Source organism: Enhydra lutris, unplaced genomic scaffold (assembly GCF_002288905.1).
Source record: "Enhydra lutris kenyoni isolate GAN:26980312 unplaced genomic scaffold, ASM228890v2 scaffoldscaffold1, whole genome shotgun sequence".
Lineage (NCBI taxonomy): Eukaryota > Metazoa > Chordata > Mammalia > Carnivora > Mustelidae > Enhydra > Enhydra lutris.
In genome coordinates this window covers 71541788-71567600 of record NW_019154085.1, presented here as the reverse complement: position 1 = coordinate 71567600, position 25813 = coordinate 71541788, and positions in this window count along the sequence as shown.

The window sequence follows — 25813 nt, the reverse complement described above, 5'->3', positions numbered from 1 at the left end:
GGCTGTTCTGCCAACTGATCACCGGAGTGGCAACCAAAGCTTAACTAATCGGTCCTTCATTAGTGAAAAGTCTCTATTACAAAACAAATTAAGCATGCTCTGATCCTAACCTACAGGTCCAATAGCATCACGGCAAAGTTGAAGCTGTTAGAGCGCCGAAAAACTTATTAAGGGTTAGCGCTGAGATAGCACTTTGCTATTGATTTTACAATACACAGGTATTATGATTTATGGAGTGCTGGTGTCACTCTAACGAGCTGAAGGACACACAATATCATCTCCAGCATCATTAAAATTCAGAAGCCTCTAGAACTCACTCATCAACCACTGTACATTGTCACTGACTCTGGGGCTCGGCTCCAGTTTCAAAACGTCCTCAGCTTTTGGAACAGTGGTCTCTCTGCTCGGTTGACAATCAGAAACGTGCAGCCGCCCATCGCGTGCATCCCATGCCTTCGATTCATTATCAGAACCTGTTTCTGTTGCTGAGTTGGCAAAGGCATTTTGTTATTTATTTATTTTTAAAGATTTTATTTATTTATTTGACAGAGAGATCACAAGTAGGCATAGAGACAGGCAGAGAAAGGAGAGAGGAAGGAAAGCAAGCTCCCTGCTGAGCAGAGAGCCGGATGCGGGCCTCAATCCCAGGACCCTGAGATCATGACCTGAGCTGAAGGCAGAGGCTTAATCCACTGAGCCACCCAGGTGCCCCGGCATTTTGTTATTTAATTTAATTTTGCCTTATAACATCTAGGAGTATGTCGTGCATACCTACTGCCTGACTGTTAAAGAAAGGACAAGTCTTACCAAGATGGTACATAATTCCACCACGGCTCTAAGCCATCAGAAAAAAAAAAAAAAAAAAAAAAAAAAAAAAAGATTGCCTTAGATTTTTAAGATACGGGCAGCCCTAGCTGTGGGTAATCCATCAATAGACATTCAATGAACACACCAATTATGCTCAAGTAATAGTAATAGGAGCTAATCGTTATTGAGCATTTATTATGCTTCAGAATTGTTGAGTCCTGCCGTTTTGCTAATACGCTGAATCCTTACAACATCCTTTGAGATAAGAACCGTTCTTTTTCTCTATCTCACTGATAAAAACAGGGAGGCCCTGAGAAGTTAGGTCACTTTGCTTGGAGAAGTTAAGTACATAGCACCTGAGTGGAAGAGTGAAAATTCAGTGAGTCAGTCTGACATTCAAGAATTGTCCGGGCCAATTCCTGTGCTTAATAATCATTTCTATTAACAAACTCGGCATTCTTTCAACTAACTTCGATGTCTGTAATTCTGTAATTTGAGGATGTTGCAAGTTAAATCTAATCAGGTGAAGAGTTAAAATCGATTGCTCGTTTTATTAAGATCCCTTCTAGAGAGAGTAACTGAGACAGACTCTTGCTCTCCTTTTTCTAAGCTATATAATCCCAATGAGTATAATATCCTTTCTGGGGACCTATTTTCTATGCCTTTAATCATTTTTGATGCTTTCTTTTATTTCTACCTTCCTACTTTGCATAAACTGAAAGATAACCTAATGCACAGTATCTATTTCTTTCTTGTTTTATACCATTCCCTAATCTTACCCTCATTCCAGACTAAACACTGTGTTGAATTTTATAAGAGCCATGGTATTTACAATCAATGTTGGCTTAAACAAGTTGAATTGCAAACTTATAACAGCTTTAGATTCATATTCCTCCATAACAATGTTTACCAAAGAGTAGAAATTGGTAAGGGCCATGTCTATCTTATACCTCGAACTCAAGAATTTGGGATGGCATAGTGAAAGAATCTTCTTTCAAAGCTCCCTCACCTTTTAGGAGACCCTAATGCATGGCCGCCAGGATGTATACAACTATTTTATTGATTTATCTTCAGCTTTATAACCCCAGATCATTTCCTGTCTGATGTTCACGAATCATTTTCTAAATTTCATTTGAGGTTTCTTTTCTTTTCCCACACACATTACATATATGTATATTTATTCCTGTTAAGTGTTGTCCCAAATATTACTTGAAAGGTTACTAAGTTGCAAATTCTTTTTGTCATTTTATCTCACCATCTTGGTGCTGTTCTATCATTTAAGACCCCAAGAATTTCACAGACGTTACAGCACGCTAACTGGCTCCTAAGGAAGACCATTTGCTTAGCCAATACTGGGTTAGAAAAATCTTTGTTATCTATCTAGCCAAATAGGTTTCCTCTGCTTCTGGATGTAACTTGTCAAACTCAAGAAGTCTCCATAGTTCTGGTTGTTTTCTGGTCCTGCTGGTCCTTTCGCTCAAAGTGCCCTTCCATCCACTTTCCACCTAGAGAATCACAGTTCATTACTATTGGGAGGGCCCAAGAGTTCTCTCTTCTGGGAAGCCTTCTGTGACTTCTCAGGTTAGAACTGGTCACTCCACCCTCATTCGTTTCCCTATATTAGCAACTTAATTTTGACTGAATCAAAAGGCTCACTGACAGGAAGTAATATAAGCAATCGGTTTTGCCCAAGTACAGTTCTGCTGCAGTTCCTCAGATGATCTCAGGGAGCTTAGAATCTTCCACAGTGTTCATCTCTAATGTCTGCGTCTCGTTTTCACATCTTGCAGTATTGTTTTCTGAACTGGGGCTCTTTGGTCATGCTTTTCCTCCATGGCTTCTCTCTCTCTCTCTCACGTGAGCAATGAGAGCATTTCTTGAGTATCCTTAGTGGTATTTCCTTTAAAATACGTAGCTCTTCTGAACTCCTTTTTCTTGTGGGATATGCCTAACTGTGTGTTCAGACTTAGTTTGATCCACAAGATCCTTAAGAGCTGGTGGGGACCTCAGCGTAGGTGGGTTTCTCCTGGAACTTGATATTCTATATTTACCTAGGTTCCTTTCTTCTCCATCACAACCTTGGACTTTAAATTCAGTTCACCTTCACCTAGGTTGTCTTTATCCTTTAGAGTTTCACCTCTTCTCCCTTCTCAGGAAGAACAACCCAACACATCTCACAAAGTTTACTTTCATTTCTGCCCATGATTTGTCATCCCATGAATAACCTCCAAGTCTTTGCAAATGGAATCTTCTTTTCCTCAACACCAACCATCACAATCCTAAACTTCATGCAAACTCATCTGGAAGGCCAGGTCATCTTTTGCGAACATTCAACTCCTTCCCTCGGAATTAATTGCTTAGTCTTCTTCGCTCTCACAATGCCATACTTTTGCCTCAATGCTAGCTCCATTCTTTTCTATTAAGATTGTTTCTTCTTTATCATTTACTAGACTGCACTCCCTGAAGAGAGATGTTTTCCTTTAGGTACTCAGTAACTTCACAAAGCATGACCTGGGCAAATATTTGTTGAATGAATAAGTCATTGATCACAAAGGGATTTTGACTCTCTGTTGACTTCTACACAAATGGCACTAACCCCCAAACTCCAGAAATGCCTTAATTTGTTAGTCAAGGGTTTTAAAAACTAACTTCCCACAGAATGGATGGCACAAAGGAATTCTGTGATGCATAAAAAGAAACTATGTTATGACATACTTTGTATATCATGAACCAGTATCCTTATTTCTAAATATGGCCTAAACTTTATATTCAATTATGGTTAAATCATAATTATGCTTCCTGGATTTCCTTACCATAATTATCTACTTTTAAAAGTGAGGGAAGACAAGTTTAAACACCTACAATCTCACTAAATACAAATAACTTTATAAAACATTGTTACAAACCAGTTTCAGAGTTGATATTTAAACAGCGTCAGCTCATTTCCAAGGGGTTCCAGTGAGAATCGAGAAATTACTCGCTCTTTTGGGTGCTTCATCTGAACAAAGACCCATATTTAAACATTTGGAAACACCAATGTAGCTGCCTGAATGTTCTTTCCTCTGATTGAGGACCAGTCAGCCTGCGTCTGCACAGTTAGGTTAAAGGTGTTCTCACACCAAACCTAGACATGTCTGTGCTTCTCCTCCTCACTTAGAACTTGTGACGTCACCCTTTCACTCCTTGAATAAATCCAGTATCAGCCCCAGCCCAGATAAATCTGTTCTGCCCCTTTGCTTCTGTCTTCCTGTACAGCATACTGTAAATAATCATAATGGAGTGGTTGTAAATAGTTCTGTGGTACACTGGAGACCCCTATTGGTGAGACACGGGCAGTGAACGAACAGAAACTGGGTTGGCTTCCGCTCTGCTCCTTTGGGTTTTAGCAGAGCCGAAAGCGACGACATTGACAATTTTTGCACACTGATGAATCAGTTTGTGAAAGCAAACATGTGTGTTTACTGTACTTTCTGTTTGTATGACGACATCCCTAAATAAGAAGGCAATACAGATGACAAGAAAAACAATATGTGACCTCCTATAATTTTAGGGCAATTCATTTTCGGTAGAGAATAGACACCAGGGATAAATGCAACATTGCCGTTATAGAAGTAACCATTGATCAATGGTGAAGCAGCTACAACGTCCCAATCTCTCTGAGAGTTAGGCAGTACGGTATACACTTCGTATGTCCAACTTCAAAAACAATATTGTATTGATTTTTAATATTTCTGTGATAGAATTTAATTAATAACTAGGCTTTTGCAGGACCCTCAGAAGGTAATGCGTTTAATTTAAATTAAGTTACTAGTTTGGAACCCCTGAATGCTTGAAGTAAAATTTTTGTTTCAAATCATAAAGGACAAATTTATTTATAATGAAAAAATGATTACTACTCGACCATCTTAGATGAATTTTTCAATGTGTATATTGTAATTAGTTTGAAAGATTAAAAGATGAAATAGAGTTTCTAATATAACTATAATACAAAAGGTGTTGTATGATGCTAAAGGTACCATAAATCTTCATTCATTTGGGATGGGGGATTATCTGAGAAGGCTGTTTTGTAAATGTTGCCTGGCATTTTGCCTCTTTATTTTCTATCTACTTTTAAAACAAATTTTTTAAAGAATCATAGCAAGATGAATGTGATAGGTATTTATTTTAAACATTTGCTCTAAAAAATAATTCAAAACTTCTACCCTGTCCACAGCATCCTAAAAAAGCAAAGCTCATCGCTTGCCAGATAAAAATGTCTTTGAGCTGAGACTTGGACTATCCACATCCTTTAACTGGCATATTAACATAATACATCTTGTTAAACAAAAATACTGCTAATAGGACAAAATACTTCGAAAAATTTACACAGTAAGTTCTTGACTACTTTGTTATTAGTCTTACTAACATTTTCGTACTCGTCTTCTCCATTATTTTTCTTTGCAAACTAAATTGCTTATTCTCCCGCCATCCCTCCTCCCATTCTTCTGCCCTCAAAACAGGCCCACACGTGCGCACACTCAGACCCTCCTCTTCAGAACACAAGCCTTTCCTCACCGTTAGCTGATGCACCTCGCACAGAAGAGAGCCTGGGTACAGAGCATAAAAATATGGGGTCTGTGAGCTTCATGTAAAATACAAATTCCTGTTCACACCTTGTGATCACTGATGCTCACTCCTTGCTATGCCACATGCAACAACCTGTCCCACACACGCGTGTAATTTATTCATGACGAGATCCTAATTCTATTGGAAATGGAAGAAAATATTTTTACTCAGCCGCACGCAACTGCTGGCAAACTGCTCAAGATGGCTTATTTACACACTCAGACACAGCCCCTCGGACTAAAGCCTGGGAGGGGGCATGTTTGAGGAGGGGGCTCTCTTTTTAGGAAACACGCTTATCTCCCTCTCCCTGAAGTTCCCAAGCGAAGGCAGCCTGACGGCACCAGCACTGAAGAAGGCATCCCTAGCATAGAGTTCTGAGGGTGGGACTGTGGTGGGGTGGCTGGCTGGAATTTTTAGAAGGTCAGAAAGCTACAAAGCCTAGTAATGTAGACATTGGAGAAGAGAAACACCTGAGTTCTAATTCCATCACCGTTGTCTCTGTCACCCCCTTCCCTGAATGGGTTTAAAAAAAAAAAAAAAAAAGGTCAGGTGCCTGGGTGGCTCAGTGGGTTAAGCCGCTGCCTTCGGCTCAGGTCATGATCTCAGGGTCCTGGGATCGAGTCCCGCGTCGGGCTCTCTGCTCAGCGGGGAGCCTGCTTCCCTCTCTCTCTCTGCCTGCCTCTCTGTCTACTTGTGATCTCTGTCTGTCAAATAAATAAATAAAATCTTAAAAAAAAAAAAAGGTGATTTTCTTGAAATGAGTGTGCTACCTGAACTGCTGGAATTAATAACTGATCGACAGTTTGTAATACAGAGTAGGTGAGGAGACACTCCGTGGCAACTTCGTGGGCTACTGGGCAATGCCCCATCAAGTACAGTTCTAAGATACATACCTGTGTTTAGATAATGATCCCACAAAGAACAGACTTGAAGTAGAACATCTCTACCCACTCTCTGGGCTCTTGACAGCTGTTTTATCAAATTCTGAGAGATGCAGGATGAATGCCCTGTGGAGGCAGCACTTCTGCAAACTTTAATAATAAAAAAGAAATATGATTATAAAGAATGCCAACTTCTTTATTCAGAGAAAAGAACCGAGCGCAGAAGTCAGAAAGTTCAAAGAATAAAACGTTCCCAGCTCTGTCATAAGCTAGTTCTGTAGCCTCCTTCCTTGTTTTCTTTCTCCCCACCTGGCAGAGGGCATTAGAACCCCCCCCCCCCGCCTGTATCAGACACGAGAATCAAGGAGCGTGATATGTGTAAAAGGGCTTTGAAAAGCTGTTAAGTCCTGTCTCCGTGGGTGGGGTCATTATCATCCTTACTACTGTCAAAAAATGCCAATGCTGCTGATTGCTATTAGCAAAATCCAATTCCTTTTGTTTGAGTTTTGCCTATAGAAAGCAATAAAGTGGAATAAATATCCATTAGTCAGTAGTCAACATCTATTGGAACAGCTGAAACACCAAATCTTTTTCCCCTAGAAGCAGAATGCGAAACTAATGTTATTTCAGGAGTTGTGGGGGACGAGAGGGGGAGACATGGCAGAGTCGAGCCGGGAGGTAGTTAGGGGGAGATGCAGCTGGCACAGGGCAAAAGACAAAACAAAACGAAAAAACAAAACAAAAACTCTCTTCCTCGTCCCAAGAAAACATCTCCACTAAATGCCGCTCGATCTAATCACACCTAAGATAAAAGTCAGCTTGAATGGAGGCCTGTTATTGGTCAGCATTAAGATGGTATTGATAGAAAATGTAATGCAATACATTTTCCTCTGCCTCGCATTTCTGAATAATAGCAATTTGCCAACTAGCTAACCACCTCAGCATAAACACTGAAACGCTCCTGCTGAGTTTCAGAAAGCCTGCTTGTCTGCAAGTGCACAATATACAAGGAAAATCACCAGAAAGCTCTGTGCCACCATTCAATGCAAACAGTCCTCAGGTCCTGCTGTGACTTGGCACACCCCGCTGGACAGCTGGAGACTGGAGAAGAGGGGACACTGCCAATAACATGTAACATGGGATTTTCGAGCCATTTTCTGGAAACCAACAGTCCTGTGCTTTATTATTTCATGGGCAGCTATTGCTATGAGCTACATATAGATCTATTATTGTGCAGTCTACTGTCTATTTATACCTGATATGATATACAATAAAACACTCCAACACTTTCCAATCCCATTTGTGAGCTCGAGCAGGAAAAAAATAGGGAGACAATTTGCCACAGCCTTATGTTATGCCTAATATAATTTTGGAAATCAGCTATTGCCCCAAACAACATTTTATTACTTGCATCAAAAAGATTTAACTTACGAAGGGTCACGGAAGTGTACTCAGAATATGCTTGAAAGGCAAGAAACACTACGGATAGATGGTTTATTGTACGTCTCCTTCCTTCCCCCACACCTCCCCCAAGATCATTGGCAATGAAGTGCTACCAGAGATCATTAAAAAAAGATCGCTCATTTTATGTAGCTTGAATGTATAAAATGATAGTTATCTACATTCCAGCGGCAAGAATGTTTGGGAAGACAATGCCAAGAGATAAACGAAAGTGAGTTAAATCGGGAAGACAAGCTCTGTGGCAATTAGTCTAATGTAATACCATTTTTAATGTAAAGAAGCTACATTTTCTAATTTTCACTAAAAGCCCTAGGTGCTGAATGGGTGATAATAAATGCATGCAATGAAAAGCAGGTACACTCATCTTATAAAGCAGCCTATTAAGCAGACTGCTAGTGCTGCAAAATCCAGTACCCAGTAAACAATACTTTTTCTGTTAGAATAATGATGCATAGTTTACTCTTTTATACCATGCAGCACTTGGGGACCACATCCATTTACCAAAATAATACCAAATTAGTACTGTAAATATTGAAATCAGACCTTTCAGGCTAACCAGTGGCCTAATTTTCTCTTCAATCTGCTCTTAATCTCAATTCATCAATAACACTACCTTATTATTGGACTTTGACAGCAAGCTAAGGCTTTTGATAAATTATACATCTCAAGCCAGATTTAAAATTTGAAGCTCAAGTGCTAATTATCTGTACAGGCCTAGTTAATAACGAGATTTCTTGTTAAGTATCTGATCACAGCATGGGCATCATTTGTCAAGATCCTCAAGTCTACCTTAGAGACCGGCTCTTCGAATCCTCCCTTGCCTACCATATGTAAAATTGGGATCTTTGTTTCTATAATAACCTTTTATTAGGAAGCTGACATAATGATTAAGTTCGCTGTAGACACACACAATGAATTAGACAATTACCCTTGCTGCTTTAAACCACTCAGACTCCTAGCAAGACAAAATAATTAATATTGAATTTTAATTTGATGTGTTCCACATTTAAACCCCAATTTGCAAAGTACACCTGGAAAGCTGCTGCTGCTTCTTTGCAGTGTGTGCTGAGGAACCAAAGGCCCCGCAGTTTGAATGTAAAAGCACAGAAGGCACGATGCACCACGATCACTTCTCAGTGGAGCACAGAATTTTCTAGCATTAATGGGAAAGGTAATTACCTAGGTCTAACTTTATAGCCTTTTCTCTAATGAAACTATAATCTCCCAGGCCTATACCCTTTAAGCATTTGCATGATTTTAATGATTTCGGTGCCATAACTGTTGGTATACCCAGTCATTTTGAAATGAAATGTCTTAAACACAAAGCCGTTAATTATATTTCCAGGCTATTCTTATTGGCACAGAGTAAGGCTGAGTCAGAGACAAGCACTGTTGTAAAAACAACCAAGGGCAGCAGTTCTCACACGGCCCCCAGAAAGAGGAGCCCCGAGCATATGGATCTGTTTTGACCACTTCATCCTTGCCCCCCAGACTTCTCCTGGAATGGCAATAGGGCATAAAAGCGTTAAGTCCTTTTGACTTTGCTCCCATTCCTAATATTTCCAGAGAGGGTGTAGAATGGGTGTAACATGGTAAGACCATGAAATATTTTCACCCTCTAATTGAATTTCCTCTTAGAAAATGATCAGCCTTCCTGGCTGGGGGCATTTCAGTCTTGTGAGAGGGGCTGGGAATTCATGGGGTTTTTCTTTCACGGAAAGGTTGGAGCTTGGGAGAGGAAGGGTGACATGTTCTTCTTAGCATTACACAGTACCAAGACCGAGATGACAGACTAAACTGAATTGTCTCTCTTAAGCCCAGTTAAGGCAACTTACATAATTACAGAAGGGAATAAAGATCCAAAAAGCCCATATTCATCCAAATGGAGCAGCTTAGGTGCTCCCGAGTGGGGTGGCCCAATCCAGGAACAATGGCTTCTCTTCTCTCCTCAGGTTTCCCTTTTACCCTCCATCTTGTCCAAGGATTCACTAGCCCTCAGGTCCCTCCCCAAGCTGAGTGGCAGCCAGAGGAGGATCCAATACTGCTGGATATGGAGAGGTATCACGAGAAGTTTGCAATTCTTGGGCTTCCTGGTCTACCCGGGGCAGGAAAAGATCCTTACACTCCCCCCCCCCTCCCCGTGCTGCAGTGTAGCTAAGATCCTCAGACTTGGTTCTGCCATCCCTCCCACCAGTTCCCTGCAATACCCAGATGACCACAAAGTCGTGAGAAATGGCTCTTCGGCTTAAGTTTGATTCTTTGTTAAGTTAGAAACTAGAACAGTTGAACCGACAGCTTACAGTCACGTACACGCAAGTCTGCGAAGTCCCGCGCTGACTCCCCAAACTGTAAGCCAGGTCTATGCAAAGAGAATGAAAGGATAATCACTTTCTGATTCTGATACATATTCTGGGAAAGAGGCAAACGTCCAAGGCTCTCAAACCTGTGGATGAAATTAGCAACACTCCGTGTCTTTTAGAAGTTTCTTCTTTTGATTATTCCCACTAAGCTGTTAAGCCAAAGTATTTAATAATACTCCCTTCCTGGATCATCTCTTATTTTAAAACTAGGTATCAGTGAATCTAGCCTCCGCAAGTTCTGGACTAGGTAAACTTGGGGGACTTAGGTAACTTCTTTGAGTCTCAGTTTTATCAGGAGTAAAATTAGAATAACAAGGGCCTGTTTCCAGAGTTGTTATGGAAATCAAATGAGATTATATATATCATGCTCTCAGGGCAGCTGTTGGCACTTAATAAATACTGACCACTGCTAATTGTGTTGTAGTTGTTATGTAGAAAGATGTTGCAGACTATTATTTAGTAACTCTTAAATGGATCATTTGCTTTTGGGGGTCTGGTCACCACACAATTTAAAGAGAATTACAAGAACCTCATTTCTAGGAATAACAGATCAACAATCAAAAACATTTGCCTTCCTCAGGCAGGATTTACAAACAAAGCCACAAGTCCAAGTAAATATAATTGATGGTTATGAAAAGAAAGACTATATGCTAAGAAAAAAGCTAAAAGAATATTTTTTTATTGTGGTAAAAAAAAACACAAAACATAACAATTGACCATCTTAGCTGTTTTTAAGTGTACAGTACAGTAGTATTAACTAAACGCACATTGTTGTGCAACAGATCTCCAGGAATTTTTCATCTTGCAAAACTGAAACTCTATACTCATGGAACAACTCCTCCTTTTCTCCCTCCGCCCAGCCCCTAGCAATCACTATTCTACTTTCTAAGACTCTAATTTAGACATCTCATGTAAGTGGAATTATGCAGTATTTGTCCTTCTTTGACTGACTGGCTTATTTCACTTAGCATTATAACCTCAGAGTTCATCCATGTTGTAACATATGACAGAATTTCCTTCTTTGGAAAGGCTGAATAATATTCCATTTTGGGCATACACCACATTTCTTAAAAATACTTGTTCTATGCTGAGTGCTGTGAAGTGTGTAAACCTGGCGATTCACTGACCTGTACCCCTGGGGCTAATAATATATGTTAATAAAAAAATTAAAATTAAAAAAAAAAACAAAAAACTTGTTATTTTCAGTGGGACTACAAGTGACCTACCTGATTTTTACAGGTTGTATTTCATAAACAAACATTAGAAATGAATATGTTAGTATAACTAGGGAAGAGGAGAAAACAGCCTTTATTTCGTAACTGTATTATCTGGATTCCAAGTCTCTCTTTCCACTAATTGTGGAAAACTTAACCCTGCTAATTTCAGATACAGCTGGTGCAATAAAATGATTTTTCAGCTAAAAATGATGTTATCAGCCCAGTTTCAGGACAGCACCTAACATCATCTCCAGTCAGTCTCTCCTCCCCACCTCTCCTCCAGTCAGCAGATGATGGAAGTGAGGAGAGGTGATAGGTGGCAGAGAGAACTGAGAGATCTCTTACCCGATGGTGTCACTGGACAGTCACTGAGCTCCACCCTGGGGCTGGTCCCTGAAAGACAATACCTGATATTTGTTCTGACTGGTGCAAATTGGCTGGTCCGCTGGAATCTCCTGGCTTCCAGCCCAGCTTTCGTGGTGCATATAATCCCAGAGATGCAAGCAATTTTCTGTCCCAACTCTGGTAAAAAGTCCTCATGTATATTTTTGAATGACATCCTTTGGCTTTGCCAGGCAGCCTCAGGGACAGTCACATCAACTCGGGCTCCTATGTATAAGATTCAATACACACTGGGCTCACAGGACCAAACAAGCCAGACTACCCTCCAAAAACTGAGAGGGGGAGACCAGCTTTGCTTTTTTTTATTATTATTTTATTTAATTTTAAATTCCAGTATAGTTAACATACAGTGTTATCTTAGTTTCCTGTGAACAATGCAGAGATTCAACAGTTTCATGTGTCACCTGGTGTTCATCACAAGTGCCCTCCTTAATCCCCACCACCTGTTTCACCCATCTCCCCCCACCTCACCCCTGGTCACCATCAGTGTGTTCTCTATAATTAAGAGTCTATTTCTTGGGGCGCCTGGGTGGCTCAGTGGGTTAAGGCCTCTGCCTTTGGCTCTGGTCATGATCCCGGGGTCCTGGGATCTAGCCCCGCATCAGGCTCTCTGCTCAGCAGGGAGCCTGCTTCCTCCTCTCTTTGTCTCTGCCTGCCTCTCTGCCTACTTGTCTGTCAAATAAAAAAACAAAATCTTTTTTAAAAAAGAGTCTGCTTCTTGGTTTGTCTCTCTCTCTTTTTTTTTCCTTTGCTCATTTTTGTTGTTGTCTCTTAAATTCCACATAGGAGTGAAATCATGTGGTATTTGTCTTTCTCTGACTTATTTCACTTAGCATAATACTGTCTAGTTCCAGCCGTGTCATTGCAAATGTCAAGAGTTCATTCTTTTTTATGACTCAGAAATAATCTGTTGTATATATGTACCACTTCTTCTTTATCCATTTATCTATCGATGGCCCCTTGAGCTGCGTCCATAATTTGTCTATAAATAATGCTCCTATAAGCATAAGGGTACACATATCCCTTTGGATTAGTATTTTTATTATTTTGGATAAGTACCTAGTAGTGCAATTACCGGATTGTAGGGTAGTTCTTTTTTTTTTTAAGATTTTTATTTATTTATTTGACAGAGAGAGATCACAAGTAGGCAGAGAGGCAGGCAGAGAGAGAGGAATGGAAGCAGGCTCCCTGCTGAGCAGAGAGCCTAACGCGGGGCTCGATCCCAGGACCCCGGTACCATGACCTGAACCGAAGGCAGAGGCTTAACCCACTGAGCCACCCAGGCGCCCCTAGGGTAGTTCCATTTTTAACTTTCTGAGGAAACTCCACGCTCTTTTCCACAGTGGCCACACCAGTTTGCATTCCCATTAACAGTGCACAGGGGCTCCTTTTTCTCCACACCCTTGTCAACACTTGTTTCTTGTGGTTTTGATTTTAGTCATTCTGACAGATGTGAGATGATATCTCACTATAGTTTTGATTTGCATTTCCCTGAAGACGAGTGATGTCGAGCATTTTTTCACGTGTCTATTAGCCATCTGGATGTCTTCTTTGGAAAAATGTCTGCCCATTTCTTCTGGCCATTTTTAATTAGATTATTTGTTTTGGGGGGGTTGTATTTGAGTTGTATCAGTTCTTTATATATTTTGGATACTAAGCCTTTATCAGATATGTGATTTATAAATATCATCTCTCTTTCAGTAGATTGTCTTTTAGTTTTGTTGAGAGTTTCCTTCACTGTGCCAAAGCTTTTTATTTTGATGTAATCCCAATTGTTTACTTTTGCTTTTGTTTCCCTTGCCTCAGGAGATGTATCTAGAAAAATGTTGCTGTGGCCAATGTCAAAGAAACTACTGTCTATTCACTTCTAGGAATTTTACAGTTTCAGGTCTCACATTTAGGTCTTTAATCCATTTTTAATATACTTTTGTGTATGGTATAAGAAAGTCATCCAGTTTCATTCTTTTCCATGCTTGTTTGAATCCTTTCTCTCTCTCTCTCTCTCTCTCTTTAATGAGTCTGGCTAGAAGTTTATCAATTGTGTTGATCTTTTCAAAGAACCAGCTCCTGGTTACATTGATCTGTTCTACTGGTTTGGTTTTTTTTGTTTGTTTGTTTCTATATCATTTATTTCTGTTCTAATCTTTATTTCCTTCCTTCTGCTAGGTTTGGATTTTGTTTGTTCTTTTCCTAGCTCCTTTAGGCATAATGTTAGGTTGTTTGAGATTTTTCTTGTTTCTCTCTCTCTTTTTTTTAAGACTAATTTATTTTAAAGAGAGAGAGCAGGGGGAGGGGAACAGAGAAAGGGAGAGAGAAATTTAGAAGACTCTGCACTGAGTGCGCAGCCCAGCACAGGGCTCAATCTTACAAGCCTGAGATCATGACCCGAGCTGAAACCAAGAGTTGGGTGCTTAAGTGACTGCACCACCCAGGCACCCCAAGATTTTTCTTGGTTCTTACAGTACTGTATAAACTTCCCTTTTAGAACTACTTTTGCCTCATCCCAAAGATTTTGGACAATTGTGTTTTCATTTTTGTTTGTTTCCATGTGCTTCTTTATTTCTTTAATTTCTTGGTTGACCCATTCATTGTTTAGTAGCATGTGATTTAACCTCCATGTATTTGTGGACTTTCCAGGTTTCTTCTTCTTCTTTTTTTTTTTTTTTAAGATTTTATTTATTTGACAGAGAGAGAGATCACAAGTAGGCAGAGAGGCAGGCAGAGAGGGAGGGAGAAGCAGGCTCCCCACTGAGCGGAGAGCCCCATGAGGGGCTCAATCTCAGGACCCTGAGATCATGACCTCATCTGAACGCAGACGCTTTAACCTACTGAGCCACCCAGGCGCCCCTCCAGGTTTCTTCTTACAGTTGATTTCTGTTTCATAATGTTGTGGTTAGAAAAGATGCATGGTATGACTTCAGTCTTTCTTAATTTATTGAGGCTTGTTTTGGGCCTAATATGTATTCTGTTCTAGAGAATAGAATGTCCTATGTGCACTTGAAAAGAGTATGTGTCCTGCTTTATTATGATAGAATGTTCTGAATTTATCTGTTAAATCCATCCGGTCCAACATGTCCCTTCAAGTCACTGTTTTCTTGTTTATTTTCTTTTTTTTTTCTTTCTTTCTTTTTTTTTTAATTTTTTATTTCTTTTCAGCGTAACAGTATTCATTGTTTTTGCACCACACCCAGTGCTCCATACAATCCGTGCCCTCCCTAATACCCACCACCTGGTTCCCCCCAACCTCCCACCCCCCGCCCCTTCAAAACCTTCAGTTTATTTTTCAGAGTCCATAGTCTCTTATGGTTCATTTTCTATTTGGATGATCTGTCCATCTCTGTAAGTGAGGTGTTAAAGTCCCTTACTGTTATTGTATGGCTATCGACTAGTTCTTTATGTTTGTTATCAACTGTTTCATGTATTTGGGTGTTCCCATGCTGGATGCATATATGTTTACAATTACTGTATCTTCTGGTTGGACTATCCCCTTTATTATTATATAATGTCCTTCTTTGTCTTTTTCTATAGACTTTGTTTGAAAGTCTGTTTTGTCCCATAAAAATATTGCTATTCTGGCTTTCTTTTGACATCCATTTGCATGATAAATGTTTTTCATCCCCTCGCTTTTAATCTGCAAATGTCTTTTGGTCTGAAATGAGTCTCTTATAGACAGCGTATAAATGAGTGTTGTTTTCTTATCCACTTTGTCATCCTATGTCTTTTGATTGGAACATTTAGTCCATATACATTCAAAGTATAGATATGTATTTATAGCCATTTTGTTACTTGTTCTGTGGTTGCTTTTGTAGTTTTTTTCTGATCCTTTCTTCTCTTTCTCTTTTTCATTTTGCTGGTTTTATTTAGTAATATAGTTAGATTTCTTACTCTTTATTTTTTGCATATCTGTTACTGTGTTTTGATTTGTGTTTATACAGAACATCTTCTGCATATAGCAATCTGTATTTAACTGTTCGTCACTTAATTTTGAACTCAATCTTTACTCCTTTCCCTTCCACGTTTCAGATATTTAGTATCATATTTTACATTCTTTCATTTTGCTCTTTTCTTGACTGGTTTATATAGATATGGTTTTTGTTGTTGTTGTTTTGTTGTTTTGCTCTTGTGCTGCCTATTTTTCTTACTCTTAATGGTTTTTGTTTTCCACGCAGAATGCCCCTTAATGTCTCTGGTAGGGCTGGTCAAATGGTCATGAGTTATTTTAGCTTTTATTTATCTGGGAAACTCTTTCTCTCTCCCTCTATTCTGAATGGTTGCCTTACTGGATAGAGCATTCTTGGCTGCAGATCTTTCCCTTTCAGCACTTTGAATACATCATGCCACTCCCATCTGGCCTGCAAAGTTTCCACTAAAAAATCAGCTAATAGCCTAATGGGGTTTCCTTTGTATGTAACTGTCTTCTTTTCTCTTGCAACCTTTAAAATTCTTTCTTTATCTCTATTTTTTTTTGCCATTTTAATTACTATGTGTCTTGGTGTGGACCTCCTTGGGTTGAATTTGTTGGATATTCTCTGTGCCTCCTGAATCTTGATCTCTGTTTTCCTCCCCAGATTTGGGAAGTTCTCAGTTATTACTTCTTCAAACACATTTTTTGCCCCCCCCCTTTCTCTTTCTTCTCCTTTTGGGATCCCTACAATGCAAATATTATTATGCTTGATGGAGTCACTGAGTTCTCTAAGTCTCTTCTCATTATGTAGTATTTGTTTGTCTCTGACCTATTCAGCTTGATTGCTTACCATTACTTTATCCCGCAGGTCACCAATACATGCCTCTCTTCCTATAGCCTGCCATTTACTCTATCTATTGTATTTTTAATATCATTTTTTTGGGTTCTCATCTCTGATATATTATTTTTTATCTCTGTCAATGGTCTCACTGATGTCTTCCACCCTACTGAAGTCCAGTGAGTATCTTTATAATCATTACTCTAAATTCTGCATCAGGCATATTATTTATTTCTCTTTTGCTTAGATCTCTCTCCTGCTGTAATTTTGTCTTGTTCTTTCATTTGAGACATATTTCTCTGTCTTCACATTTTGTCTACCTCACTGTGTTTGTTTCTGTTTGATAGGAAAGTCAGCTACCTCTACTGCTCTTAAGAGTAGTGGTTTTATGAAGAAGAGGTCCTGTGGTGTCCTGCATTACAGTGGTTCCTGTTCCCCAGAACCTGGCACTTCAAGGGAGTCTCCTATGTGTGTTGCTTGTAACCTCCTGTTGTGTTTGATTCGTTTTCCCTTTCTGTATAGATGTCTACACTGACTCTTTGCCTATCATGGGCTGTGCTTGCTCTCTGTAATGTTATTGAGACCCAAGCAGGCTGGCTCTGAGGAGGGGTGACTGCAGAAATAAATCTGTGCTGAGCCACCAGTCCTAGGCCAGATCCCCTAAAAGCAGTGGCCACTGAGGCAATGCTTCCAGAGGCAGTGGCTGGGTGGGGCATGCACCACATTAACACAATTTTTGCTCAGCCCAGGGCCGAGGCCAGCAGGCTTGGAGTAGGCAAGTCCTCAGTAGAACTTGTGGGTGGGACACACTGCTAGCAGGTTAGGAAGCAACTGTCTGTGAGGCACAGTCTCCTGCAGGTGGCTCTGTGTTGATGCTGGGGAGCGGAGGAGGAAAATGGCAACAGCCAGCTCCTCTGTTTATGGAGAGGTCCCCCAACATACTCTAAAATCAGTATAAACCGATCTCCTTCCCATTGTGCAAGCTGTCATTTCTCTGTTGCCTCTCCTTGGGTTATTGTCTTTTAAAGGACCTGGACACAGCTATCACTAGTCCTCCAGAGTCAGTTTCTAAAGCTCCAGGCTGGGGGAGACCAACCTTTGATGCCCTGCCATCTCTCCCTTGTCCCATTTGGCAACAGATACATCTATATGAGCTAATGCTCAAAAACAAATCCCTCCAGAGAAGAAAACTCTAGACTTACACCATAACTACTCCCTGCTCCCTGTTGCAGATATTCCCAACCTCAAGAAGAATGTGATGGATTGAGCTATGAGGGGGGTTGGTGGCAGGGAGGAAAATTACAATATAAAATTTAATATTTCTCATTACTACTTGACAATAAAGAATTCATTTACCATCCTGATAAAATTAAAGAAAAACAATGACTTTTGGGATTCCAGTTAAGGGACACTTGGGTGGCTCAGTCTGTTAAGGGGCCAGCTCTTGACTTTGGCTCAAATCATGATCTCAGGGTCATGAAATTGAGCCCCATGAGGGGTTCCATGCAGGAAGTCTGCTTTAGATTCTCTCTCCCTCTCCCTTTGCCCTTCCCCCACTGAAATAAATAAATCTTTTTTTTAAAAGATTCCAACGGACCTCCCTTCTGAGCAAAATATGAGAGGGAGTAGTAGGATGAGCTACACTTCATTGTTGCAGCTAGTCTTTGGGCCATGGCTGATCTTCATCATTTCCCTCCTTCATTACCCATTCTAAATTTGCTTCACTCTAGCTATCACCTTTACTAGTCTTTGTGACTTCCCTGGTGATGTGACCTAGAACCTCATCCCTGAAATACCTCAACAATGGTCACTATACCTTTCTGAGGCCAAGGTTGCTGCACTAGTCCACTTACTATGAATTCTGATCTAGTGAATACCAGGAGGAACTCAAATGGATAACCAGATGCCAACATATTACTCTTACCCCCAATGTGTAATTGCAGCCTGCCACCACCTGATGCTTAGGGCCAATGACCCTCCCCCCTTCTTTTTCCTGGACATTGGAAGGCCAAAGGGCTCAAGTAGTAGCCATAGTTTGTAGTTCAGTGAGACTTTTCCTTGTAGACCCTTCCTAGTAGACTTGTTCCCCCTTTAGGGACCACAGTCTCTAACCCTGCAGAGTCCAGATTTGTGGAGATGAGAAGCACAAATTCTCCAAGTAGTTCATTGAAAATGAAGGTAAGTGGGGTCTGCTGCCATTCTGTAGTTCTCAGTCCAGTGTATTCTTCCTATTGAGGATGCAGCCACGTATAAAGTTCTTTGATTCCAAAGAACACATCTTGTATTCTTTGATACACTGTGTCTTGGAAGATGATACCACCCTCTAAAGTACTACCTCTAAGCTGGCACTTTAACTATGCCTTTAGTAGTTCATTGCAGTGTTCTATCGGGCCACCAGAGTAGTGCAATATGTAATAAGATCAGTGAATCTTATGGTCATGGATCCTCTCCCACCCATTTTTTGCTGAAAAGCGGGTCCCTTGATGTCTTAGTATGTATGACCTCATACCAGTGAATCAAACTCTTAATAACCCCAAAATAGCAGTTCTAGTAGAGATCCAGGAGGTAGGAAAAGCAAATCCATACCCAGAATATGTGTCTATTCCTGTCTGAATGAATCACTATCCCTTTAAGTATAGAAGGGATCCAATGTAGTCCTTTTCCCAGAAAATGGCTTATTGGTCTCCAAATGGCACCATGTGGAGACGCAGTTAGCCAAAGATTCCATACAGGGTTGCAACCAAGTGAGTCTTTCACAATTATACATTCAGGGACCAGGAAAATGACCACAAGATGGATCTGCAGACCCAGTTTGCCCACTGGGGAACCAGACCCAACCTACCCACTGTGGCAAGAACTCCATGCATTTATTACCTGGCTTCAGTATGCCCACACTCTAACAGGAGGGCCATGACGATGCTCAGGGGCTCCAGGTATATACATCAACTAAGATTCTATGCCCAATAACTCTTGAAATGTTTAGGTGCCCAGTGCTTAGTTACCCAGGTAAATGATAGTAGACCCCTCTAACGAAGGAATAGGAGGATCATTATTGTGTACACCTTCTGTGGTGTTACAGGATCATTCCTTCAGCCAGTATGTTCCAGACCCCAAAACTGGCTCAGGTCTAGAAAATGGGAAAGGGACTGTGACTTTTGTTACGAAAACTTCCCTCAGCCTTCTGACCATCCTTTCTTGATTGAATACTATACCCCCAAAATTCATGCCCTCTTGGAACTTCAGAAAGTGACCTTATCTAGAAACAGGGTCTCTGTAGATGTAATCAAGTTACGATGAGATCATACTGTACCAGTGTGAGGCCTTAGTACAATGACTGCTGTCCTTATAAAGGGAGGGAAATTTGGACTCAGACACACAGAGAGAATGCCATGTGAAAGTGGAAACATACATGGAGGATGCCATGTGATGACAGAGGTAGACATCAAAGTGGTGCATCAACAAGCCAAGGAACACCAGAGATTCTTGGAAACCACCAGTAACTAAGAGAAAAGAATGAAAGAGTTTCTCCCTCAAAGCATCCAGAAAGAATCAATGAACCTTGACAAGACCTTGATTTCAAACTTTAAGCCTCTAGAACTTTTGAGAGAATAACTTTCTGTTGTTTTATTGTACCCAGTCTGTGGCTTAATACAGCAGCCCTAAGAAACTAACACACTATCCATCCTTGATTTATTTTGATGGTACAGATTTAGTACTCTTGTCACTGCTCATGCCCATGTCCCTAGAAATGCTGTGTTCTATTAACCATCCAGAACTCTCCAGATTAGCAACCCCACTCCCTTCCGTACTTGCTATTCATTATAATAACTGTGTCCACCTGGCTCCTGGAGGTTAATCACTGCCACCTGGGCTCTATTGTTTTATGGTCTAAGATTTTGCTACCAAAGTGCCCCAGTTCTATGACAGCATCTCCTACCATCAACCCTGGCCTCCAGAGGAGAGCCATCACCAGATTTCTTGGTGAAGCTTACACCCCTCCTACCAGTGAATTCTTCATGGTCTTGCTAAATACTGCTTCCTTTGAGCCTTAACATAACCATAGGGTGAGTTTTCTAACCTTTCCCAGTATATCCACCCCAGCATGCTGAATTCTCTGAGCTCTTGAACCCCTTTTTCTATCCATTGTCGTGACAATTCTGACACTGCATCTTACTTAGTGTAGGCCATTGCTCCTTTCATGCTTTAGGAACCATACTAGCAATGAGTTTGCACCATCTCGTGGAGTTTGCCAAGGTGGCAAATCCTGTATCAGTAACGCTCCTTCTTCCAACCTTATGTTCTTGGATCAGACACTGAGGCTGAAACAGAACTCCCTGCCTCAGGATCACCACCATCTTAGCTCCCTTCTGATAATTCCCTTGTTAAAACCCTTTTCTTCTGAGTTAGCCAGAGTACTTTCTATTGTCTGCTCTGATCATTTTGTTGTTGTTGGTTTTGGGGGGGATTTTTTTTTTTTTTTTGGTTTTTTTTCCTTTTTTTTTTTCTTTATTTTTTGATTGATACATCTTTAACAAAGTTATATTAGAAAGGGAAGAGAAAGGAGAGACAGTTGTTGGAAAAGAGTAAGGTCAAGGAAGGGCAGAGAGTAAGGGTGTATTCACAGTATTTAAATACCATGGCAAGGGCCCTCATCCCACCATCAGAACAGGGGTGGGTAACCCTGTAGACGCCAGGCCACAGGGAGATCCATGTGTCTCCAGAGGAGGTCAGGGACACTCAGAGAGCATGGGAGGGGTGTGTACAAATGAGAGCTGAATTCTTTCCTATTTAACTACTGGTGTTAAAGTACTAGAAAGCCCAGGAAAGAAAAACACCTGAGAACAAATATAGACTGAGAGGGAGGGAAAAAAAACAAAAATAAAAAATAAATAAATAAATAAAAACTCACGTGTGGGGACTTGTTGAAAATGAAACTTTCCAAACCACTCCCCAAAGATTCTGATCCAGTAGGTCCAGAGTAGGACCCAGGAATCTCTTTTCACCAGTGCTTCAGGGGATTCTGAGAGAAGAGATCCACAGAACATATTCTGAGAAAGACTAGTCAGAGGACAGAGGAAAAGAGGAAAGAGAACACTGTAGGAGGAGCAGAAGCAGGGTGCCAAAGCCAGAGAATGGAGTCAGTGTGGCTCCGTGACTTTCTTTCCAGGAGGATCCTGCAAACCAAGCAAAGACAAGCATGTCTTCAGTCATGGGAGTCCAGATTTGAGGATTTTCTGGAGCAGTCCCCTGAAAGGAGGCAAGTAATCAGGGATTATGGAGAGAGAAAAGTTCAAGCTTCAATCAGCTGGAGTGTCTAGACTAGGTAGGAAGGAGGAAAAGCCAGAGGGAGTCAAAAGATTGGGAGGAAATTGAGGATTTCACTCACCAGAAGTCTCTATGACGCCAGAGTGCAGATGTGGGAGAAGCTGGGGTGAGACAGAGAAGGGAGGAGGCTGTGGTCAGCCTTGTAATGTGGAGCAGTTCTGGCTTATGATGGTCCTCAGAGTATGTTGTCCAGGAACTGAGTAGCTGAACTGGAACAGACAGAGGAACGTGGAGATGACAATATGCAGAAAATGCAATGCTAGTGTGATGGGCTGGAAAATGGTGCCCCCGATTTATCCACGTCCTGTTCCCTAGAACCTGTGGAGGTCACCTAATATAGCAAAAGGAGGCAATGAAGTCTTGAAGGTGTGAATAAAGCTCTTGAGATGAAGAGAGTATCCTAGGTTATATGAGTGAGTCCCAAGTGGCATCCCGTGTGTCCTTGTCAGGGGAGGCAAAGAGATTTTACATACTCAGGAGAGGAGAAGGCAGTATGACCACAAATGTAGAGATTGGTACTATGTGGCCACAAGCCTAGGGATGCTGGCAGCCACTGGCAGCTGGAAGAGGAAAAAAACACATTCTTCCCCAAAACTTCAGGGGAAGTGTGTCCCTGCCAACACACCTGCCACCTTGATTTCAGCCCAGTGATGCTGATTTCAGGCTTCTGGACTCCAGGGCTGTGAAAGAATAAATTTCTGTTATTTTAAGCCACAAAATTTGAGGTAGTATATTGCAGAGGCCACATTAATGCAGCCAGGTTGCTGAGTATGTCATATGGCCATTGAAACATCCTAGACTCACCATGGGTTGAACCAGGAGTCTGATGATTATGATGGAGTAAGTAGAAAGCTCTGTCATGACATGAAGGAGAGGACAGAGTAGGTAGAATGAACCTCAAAGAGGAGGGGCTTTTACAAGATGGCGGAAGGTAATTGTCTAGAAGTAGCAGGAGAAAGAGAGACGAATACCACCCTCCCTGGCTTCAGGATGCCAAGAAAGAGCACTGTCCCCTGCAGGCAGCTATAGGGAAAGACCAACCTAGAAACTGAACAAGTAGACTCTAGAGTTGACTTTTTTTAAGGTGTTAGGGATGTGGAAATAGGAGGATAATTTTTCTGCTGTTCTTCATTTCTAATTCTTTAGAATACCAGGTGCATTAAACATAAAAAAATTTCAACTTAGGATTTAAGAGATCGAATACTGCAAGCCACATATAACTGGGACAATTATACATTTTCCCACATTGCAAACAGTGGCAAATCCAGTTTTGAGGGAATTGAGATTTTTACTGTTTGAGGAGCCTTCATTAAAAAAATTAAAAGAGTATTATCTAACATCACAAACATCATAAAATCCAGAAAAATACATATATTTTCATACTTGACTTTGTGATATACCTCCATCTATCCTGTATATTTGTCCACATATTCTGAAAAGTTATACAATATTCATTTTAAGGAATACATAAGAAAATTAAATATATTTTTTAAATTGTCACTATATTATATTGAAGTATAATCACAATATCAATCAAATTATTCATATATCACATATGTTAAATATATGTAGATTTGTTTCTTGATTTTTTTTTTTTTCTGGCTATTTGTTGAACCAATCTTAATTTTGTGTGCCTTTTCATCTGGAACCATCAGATTTTAGTAGAGCCATGCACACTAACACCTTAAAGTTACAGTGCAACATTCTGGAATGTGCAAAGCATGCAACCTCACCTAAGATGTATGGACGGGTAGTAGTACTGCTACAGATTCTGCCCTACCACATGGTAATTCTCATAAATTTGAATCCCCATCAAAGGAGAAAATGTAATGTACAGTTGTAATTGTAACAGCATTATTAGAGAGCCACACTGACAAGGAGAACTTCTGCTCTGACTAGGCTTTAATGAAGAGCAAACTCTCCCTTCAAAATATTTTCTCATCTAGCTTTTTATTTTTTTTTTAAGATTTTATTTGTTTATTTGAGAGATAGAGACAGAGAGACTGAGCATGAGCTGGGGGGGCGGTGGTGCAGCAGAGGAAGAAGCAGACTCCCCACTGAGCAGGGAGCCCAATGCAGGACTCAGTCCCAGGACCCTGAAATCATGATCTGAGCCAGTGACCTGAGCCAGAGGCAGATGCTTAACTGAGCCACCCAGGTGCCCCTCACATCTAACATCATTAAAGACATTTCTAATCATGCTCCTTCTCCACCACCCACCTGCTGTTTGTGTCAGACACTGCAGGGCACGTCCACGTCGTGATACTACTTCTAGCCCTAAAATGAATATTTCACAAAGTTGGGTGTGTGCCACCCAGTGGGCAGCCAAAGTATTCCTAGAAGTCATTCTTTCACCAGACTACCTAAAAATAACTATACACAGAAGTGACTGCAAACCACATAACTCTATCCCTCTAAACCCAAAATAAATGCATCCCCAATTCACCTCCCCTTGCCAGAACCCAAAAATCCCGACAGCCATTTCAACACCCCCCAACTCAAGAGGGGGTGCAGCAGGAAAGAAGTCAGAGTGGAAATGGACCATGTTATTTTATATATTTATTTATTTTTGCAGATTTTTCAAAAACCACAACCATGTAACCACATTGCTAAGTTTTACTTGGCTTCAGCGGAAATCTGCCTCTGGTTGTAGGACTCAACATGTTCAATGAGGTCACCTTCTTGCCAGTAAAAGGGCATTTGCAAAAACCTACAGTCATTCAGATTTGAGATCTGATCTACTGTAACTGAAGTATTTCTGGTTAGTCACATCCCATCCCGGCAAACTTCACAGGACAGCCAGACTTTTTGGCTGTCCTGAAATCTGGCGGGGTTTGGGGTCACTAATATACATGGGTCCTTAAATGGAACCTAGAAATGTTTTGATTGTGAAAGCCTTGTTAGTGGTATGTGCATTGTCCTTCCAAGCTCATTTTGCATCTTTGTTTGAAGTCAGTAAGTCATGAAAACAGGAAATGGATACTGACCAGAATGAGCATCAGCTCTTTCTTTGCATCCGGTTCTTTAAAGAGTCAACTTTTGTCAATAGAAATGAAATGCGTTGTATGAGAATGCAGCATGGGTAGGCCAGGTAGAGTGTAGACAGTTGACAGGAACAGATCATAATGACTTCAAAAATCATTAACTTTTGTCAATTTTGTTTCATCATCTGTCAAATGAGAATGCCATCATGTCCTTGTGGAATGCCTGTTCACAGCTGGGAGAGCAGAACCCAGAACTGCTGCTTTATAAGCCCATAAGTGCACTTTGGGGTGAGTTAAAGTATCATACACATCATGCGAGATTAAAAGACATGTTTCCAGTTATAAATCCAAGCCTTCTTCTTCAAAGAAAACTAAAACACTCGGGTTCTAAATGAGAAAAAAACCTAGAGTTGAAATGAATGGTGAAAAAACAGGGCTGGAAATGCAGGGTCTCTGGAAATAAGGGTAAGGACTGCTCAATGTCAAGATATTACTATATTATTCTTTCTAGGAGAAGAAGGGACATGCTTTTTTAAAATAAAAATATGTTAGCTCATATACCACAGAGCAGATGGGACGCAAACTTCAGATTCCAGTCTTTGCAAAGAGACTGCCTTAGCTTTAAAATCAGCCTGGAAATGGCAAATCTAAAAAGATCAAAGTTTCTTATTATCAGTTTCTGTTCCTTACAGGGATGACACTTTGTCTCCCTGCCTAGAAGCAGGAATATATGTGGTTCATATTTTTATTTTTCCAGATTTCATTTTCTCACCCTTTTAATCCTCCAAACCCTTCATTCTTCTTCAATCAAAATTTCAATGATAATTTCACTAATTCACTTTTAATGTTTCCCAATGACCTTTGAGACATGACATAGCAAATCAGTATCCAAATGAAAGGAAATGTCCTTACCTATATTCCAAAAGCCATATTTTGGTCCCTGGCCTCCAGAAGCTCACACTAATGGTGGAGAAAGTGAATGTGCTGGGGCAGGTGACGGGGGGTAAGATACCACAAGAAGAATATCTA